This window comes from Octopus bimaculoides, chromosome 6, assembly GCF_001194135.2.
Source record: "Octopus bimaculoides isolate UCB-OBI-ISO-001 chromosome 6, ASM119413v2, whole genome shotgun sequence".
Lineage (NCBI taxonomy): Eukaryota > Metazoa > Mollusca > Cephalopoda > Octopoda > Octopodidae > Octopus > Octopus bimaculoides.
The window spans coordinates 61,799,831-61,805,613 of NC_068986.1; the positions used below are offsets into that span (position 1 = coordinate 61,799,831).

Genomic DNA, 5,783 nt, shown 5'->3' on the forward strand with positions numbered 1-5,783 from the left:
AAAAGAAAAAGAAAAATGAATCATATCACAGAAGCTTAAAAAATTCTGGGTTCCGTACAGCCATCTAGAGATTCTTCAAGGTGGTGCTTCAGCATGGCCGGCTGCAGTCTAATAACTACAAGGTCTCTCCAAAAAAAAAATAATAAATTAGGAAATCTTTAATTATATCAGATGTACTTGGAAAATTTCTTTACTACTTTTTGAATTTACTTTCCAACTGAATAGAGATATTCAAAAAGTTAATATTCTATTGAAAGAAACAAACATATTAGAAAGTCTACACACAAAACAAAATGAAATATTTTCTATAGTGAGAGGAGAATGTTTTATGTACCTGGCTTATTGCTTTATTGAAGTTTTATGTCCTTAAGTAGGGGCTGTAGAACAACAAACTAATCTGAATAGACTGTATGAAGCAGCAAAGAGTTTTTATTTGTCAAATGCATCAAAAATTAAATGAAAAAGTGAAGCTATTTCAATTTTCTAAAAGTAATAATAGGTCTATAATGAATCTTGTATAGCAACAAGATTTAATATGAAGAGTTTTAACTCAACCTATGTCAGTGCTATGATTATATGGTATAATTTGAATATTTTAATGTTCATATTTGTTTACATTATAAAATTGCAAAACTATGGAATAAAAATTGTGTAGTTAAAGCATGTAAATCAAAAAATATAATAGTGGGGCTTTTGTCCTACACTTGCCTGGATCAGAGGAACCTGTGTCACTTTGTCACGCTATTTATTTATTAGAGGCAGAACGAAACAACGCTTACTGGTTCACTCTATTCCACCAAACTTGGCTCAGAATTCAATCCCTCCCATATTTTCGGTGAACAATTAAAGTCTGATCAATTTTGATCTTAATTTATTCTCTGCCAATTGATTCCTGTTTGCGAAGCCACTTTTCTATTACTTCACAACAGAACTATCTCCAATGTACAGAAGATTTTGATGACAATTCCAGGTTTTCCATTCCTGTGATATGACTCCAGGAATGGTGTAGAAAGTCATTCACAAAAAGGATAATTTTACACAGACAAATGAAAGAGAAACCCTTGAAAGTCCAATACAGAATAACCACACTGCTGCCGTTTTTTAGATTTAGTGAGTGTAACTCCTGCATTGCCAGAGATGGTGGTCCTTTCTATACATGCATTCACTCCAACATCTTGGACATATAACAGTAGTAGAGCACTATGGTTCCGCAAAAATTCAATACTTTTCTGGTCATCCTTAAAAAATTGATGGATGCAACTGTAATATTTCAGGTGACAAGCTGCACACAACATCACTGTTCAGCTTGGTATAATTTATTCGGAAAAGCTTGGCAATCAGAGTTATAACTAAAACTGAAATGCAGCTTTCTTATTTTTGTTTTTCATTTCTTTCTCTCTCATATAAGTGAAAAGTACATGATTGCTCTTAACTGCATGACATACAGTATGACGCTTATAAAAGAGAATATTTTTCCATTAGAAACTATTTCTTTTCTCACAAAGCATTTAAGATATATTTTTTCTTAGATAGCTCCTTTGTATGAAGAAAACTCTAATTCTCCAAACTACCTAGACAAAAATGAAACTAATTTTGGTGGGAAAACTTAGATTAAAGTGATTACATGATAAACCATTCTGAAAATTTTATTGACTACATACACACACAAAACATTGAACGTTTGTGGAGGGACATAAAAGAATGGATAACAAGGCCAAGTATCCAATCAAAATATTTGCATCAATACCTGACCAGATATCTATTTATTTTGTCAGGTGTGGTGTTATGAAGGCTGTGTTGTAGGGAAGGATCAGAAGTGAGGGAGTAGGCATGTCCTGTCAGAAGTGGGGCCTGTGGATCCCACCGGAAGTGCCATGGTGGACATACGGCAGTCAGTGAAGTAATGAGGGTCTGTTGGTGGCGAACAGCACATCAGAGCGGATGTGTGAGACGGTACAGTAACGGATAGTGCACGTGGATGTGGAGTGAACCTTGGAGATCAAGACAGCACGTGGATGTTAAAAGTGACCCTTTTTCCGGACCGACAGGTAAGACTACCATAATTCTCTCTTTGCTTCTGTCTTTTTTCTTCCTTTACATCACAAGCTATTTCGGCTCAAACGAGAAAAAAGACAGAAGCGAAGAGAGAATTACAGTAGTCTTACCTGTCTGTTCGGAAATAGGGTCATTTTCAACATCCACGTGCTGTCTCGATCTCCAAGGTTCACTCCACATCTGATCTGATGTGCTGAGTGCCGCATGTCCACCGTGACACTTCCAGTAGGATCCACAGACCCCGCTTCTGACAGGACATGCCTACTCCCTCACTTCTGATCCTTCCCTACAACACAGGAGGATAAAACCTTATTACTCTGCAATTTTTTTCAAGAGTCAGCCCAATTATATGTACCCCTCTGAGATATATATGTTAAACAGCTACTTTGTATGAAGAAAACTAATTCTCCAACCTACCCAGACAAAAATGAAACTAATTTTAGAGGGAAAACTCCGATTAAAGCGATTTTTTTTTTTTTTTTTTTTTTTTTTTTGTCCTGAAACACTCTGCAGCCTGGATTACTGATTTAAAGAGGTATGAAAAAGTTATTTTGTTTTAATATTATATTTTTTTTTTCTTTTACTTATTTCAGTCACAGGACTATAAATAAGATTCATCGACCCCCACTCCCTTGCAGCGTATTTGGTCAGCTTTTTTCATTGCGCATGAAAACTAAAATCCCACTGAATTTAGGTTGGGAGTGGAATTTCCGAGGGTCCCCCCACCCTCGTTTTCTGGACAAAAAATGCCTTTTGTGGCATATTAGGAGGCCACCGTAATTCTTTCAATGAAAAAAAATGCATTTTCCAATGATTCCGAGAGGGGGAGGGGATTATCGAGTACTCTCTCCCCCATTTTCCAAACAAAAATAATGGGTTTGCAGCATATTAGGAGATCAGGTTACTTCATTCCACACAAAACATCTGACGTTTTTTTTATTAGTGAACCGTGTGCAGGTGCACTTGTAAAAATTTACCAAGAGGAATAGAGGCCTAACTGGCATTTGCATGAATGGTAAGAGGGATGAGTGTCTGGAATGTTAGAGAGCTGAGAGATTATCAAAGAGGCCAGTTTAGGAATATCTAGTTCATAAGTATTTGATTATAAGTACAGACAAGATCAAAAATACTTATATAAGAATGCCATATCGAATGAAAGAAGGATCCTATAAATGAGGCATTGGGTACTGATTGAGTTTCATATATGTGCATGAAAAATCTGAAAGACACCACAAAATCATTAGTCACCTGAAGATTTTTTTTTTAGACACTATGAAGGCGTGAAAACCATCTGCTGCTGGATCGATAAACCATATTCAATCCAGTATGAGCTCAAATTCTGCTTTAACAATCTTAGTGTGATCAGGAGCAAGTCATCCATCAGTGACAATGTGAATCACAAAATAAGTCACTACTAGATGATTCAGAAACTCAAGGTGAGTGATATTGGTACATTTGAAAAATTGCATCATGCCTGTTTGATTGTGAAAGATTCAAGAACTGAGGGCTGAGAGAAAAAGGTTTAGTACTTTAGGACTAGGAGCAGAATCAACCAGTATATGGTGTTTGACATTAAAAGGCTGATATGAGGCAAGAAATCAGCTCTGAAAACTGGAGTTGGCAATTTAGCTATTACAAAAACCCATTGAAACATGAAACCCTCCTAAGAACAAAATCCAAAGCATCCTATTTCTTTCCAAAGGCCGAATGGTTAAGACCTGTTACTTTCTTGTTAGCTGGCACCAGCGTAGATGGTAAGATACCTCTTCTCCAGTGTTCACAAGAAAATGAGTACCAGTCAGTTGGTCACTGATTTATAAAAGGGTGTTTAGGTTAGAGGAGTCAGTACTTCCTTACAAAAAGGAATAAGGTGCCAAACACTTATGGGGTATCTTAAATTAAATATGAAGTGGTACCAACAGATCTAAACAGCTGTTTAAATGATGTTCAAAATCATTGGTAACCCACATGCTGAGATGAACTACTGTCAAAGCAGGACTATCCCACATTATTAGGGCAAGTGTAGAGAAAAGAACATGAAAAAGAAAATAGCTGGTGATGAGAGTCCTGCGAGAATCATTGTGGGGAAAAGTGTTGGGATTATAGAAGGTAACCCAGAGAGGTTCATGTAGTGGAGAACAACAATGAGAGAAAAAAAGAGGCAAAGAGGAAGTGATGGATGTTAGTGAGTGAGTGAGAGAGAATCACAATTGATGAAATGAGAGATGATTAATAGGGTGATGATTGAGGTGAGCAGGGAAATGGATAGAGGAAGGGTAGAGTGATGAGTAGAGACCAATATAGTTTCTCATACATAGGCCTGATGAAGGATGGTGGGGATCAGGAAAAGTGTTGAGGGGTGGTATGTAGGGCAGTCATCTATTGTTTGTGAACTTTGTAGATGGCGAGGTGGTGGAAATAAGAGATAGTGTCATATAAGTAACAAAGAGATGAGGTGGTTGAAGTAAATGGAAAGGTGAGTGAAAGAAGGAAGGTGATAAGGGTGGAAAAAGTGGCAGCAAATATGGGTTTGGGAGGATACAAATGTATGCATGTCCACACACATGCTTATCCAAATACACTCACATGTATGTCTTCATCCCAGTCCTTTCCCATCTTCTCTGTAGGGCACAAGATCTTGAAATCAACCTTCACTACTTTATTCCATATCTTTGTGGATATCCCCCTTCCACAAGTTCCATCCACATTTAGTGATCAGCACTTCTTTATACAGCTGTTCTCATCCATATGCATTACATAACCATACTACTACAGCCTTCTCTTGCACACTACATCTAATTCCGCTTATTCTCAAATTTTCTATCAAAACGTTTGCACTTTTTCATAATGACACACTGTATTGCACATCCAACAGAGCATATTGCCTTCGTTCCTATTTAATCTTCACATGTTTTCTGCATTCACAGCCTAAGTTTCACAACTATGTAGCACTGCTGTTCATATGCAAGCATCAAACAATCTGCTTTTCACTCGCAGAGAGAAAGACCTTTTGTTGGTAACTGAACTTTCTCCATCCTATTCTTATTCTAGCAACTACACTTTCAGAACATCCTTCTCCACTACTAATTAGGTCACCTTAGTAACAGGATCTGTCTACTATCTCTAGGGAGCCTCATTGGCATTCAAGCAAATCTATTTCTCTTGTGTTCCTAATGTTTATTGCATGTCACATACAAAGTCTACTTTCTCTGTTGATTTTCCTGTGATTCCACTGCATGTCTTGTGTGTCCATTGCTTGCACTGAGTACACCATATCGAATTTCTATCATTTTTTTCCTACATATCAAGTGAGGCCATTTTCCTGTAGAGAGTACAGTCCTGTCTGTTTTTCTGCTTACTAGAACTTTGCTCTTTAGTAACTACTAGCAGAGATACCCAGTGTTGCCCATGTTACATGCAATTGAAGAATGAGACTTTTCTGTTATATTTTCTGTAAGGAACTGGAATACATATGATTCGAATTTCATCAAAATTGCACATGAGGGTTCTTTCCCTCTTTACACACCCTAAAAAAATTCTAATCATGAGACATGTATCCCATACTATTGATCTTTATGCGCATATTCCAAAATTTCAGTCTTCTGGAACCTGTAAAAAGGATTTTGCTCCTGAAAAATGGAACTCATGGAGCTGAAAAATGGAGCTCATGGAGCTGAAAAATGTGGGAGTTAAGGCCCCTATTGGAGATGGGTGTGTTAATGTCAACC

General features: G+C 37.2%; 2 long non-coding RNA genes across 3 annotated transcripts in view; one reads left to right on the top strand and one right to left on the bottom strand.

Annotated features, from left to right (window-relative positions):
- LOC128248143 (uncharacterized) overlaps window positions 1-5,783 on the bottom strand; it is a 41,284-nt gene that overhangs the window by 23,472 nt on the left and 12,029 nt on the right. The gene's annotated exons all lie outside the window — the stretch shown is intronic.
- Window positions 1-5,783, top strand: part of LOC106867368 (uncharacterized) — a 37,362-nt gene that overhangs the window by 20,679 nt on the left and 10,900 nt on the right. For both annotated transcript variants that reach the window (XR_008264427.1, XR_001409125.2), the window contains exon 3: window positions 3,323-3,491. This is a non-coding gene — a long non-coding RNA (uncharacterized LOC106867368). The remainder of the gene's footprint in view (window positions 1-3,322; window positions 3,492-5,783) is intronic.